We start from the raw sequence: 467 nt of genomic DNA on the forward strand, positions 1-467 counted from the left end.
GCTCCTATGCAGGCTGCAGCCAGTGCATCCAGTTTTGCTTAGCCCAATTTCTTGGTGGCAGGCAGTTCAATCCATACCAGATTCCATTCACAGCACGACCGCATCTTGCCACAAGGTTCGGCCAATGCTGGCACGCTACGAGTATATCACCCACTTCGGTTAACTGCAGAACGTTCATAAATGCAACATCTTGCCTATTCAACTGTCTACTGCAAAAGGCATACACCAGAAGACCTACAAGCATCTCCAAGAAGAGCAAACCAGAATTCTCGAAATTAGAAATACTGCACGGAGGGCGGCAACGAAGTGGGCTATGCAGGGTCTTATTGGGAGATTCAAGTACTGCGAACCATGCGAGAGCTTTATGCCACGCAAGCAATGACAAAAATTGTTACATGAAAAGTAGTGTACCTGTAAAAATCTTTATTGCATTCTGCCAGCCAGCTAACTGAATGTACAAGTCCACA

This window comes from Dermacentor albipictus, chromosome 3 (assembly GCF_038994185.2).
Source record: "Dermacentor albipictus isolate Rhodes 1998 colony chromosome 3, USDA_Dalb.pri_finalv2, whole genome shotgun sequence".
Classification (NCBI taxonomy): Eukaryota; Metazoa; Arthropoda; class Arachnida; order Ixodida; family Ixodidae; genus Dermacentor; species Dermacentor albipictus.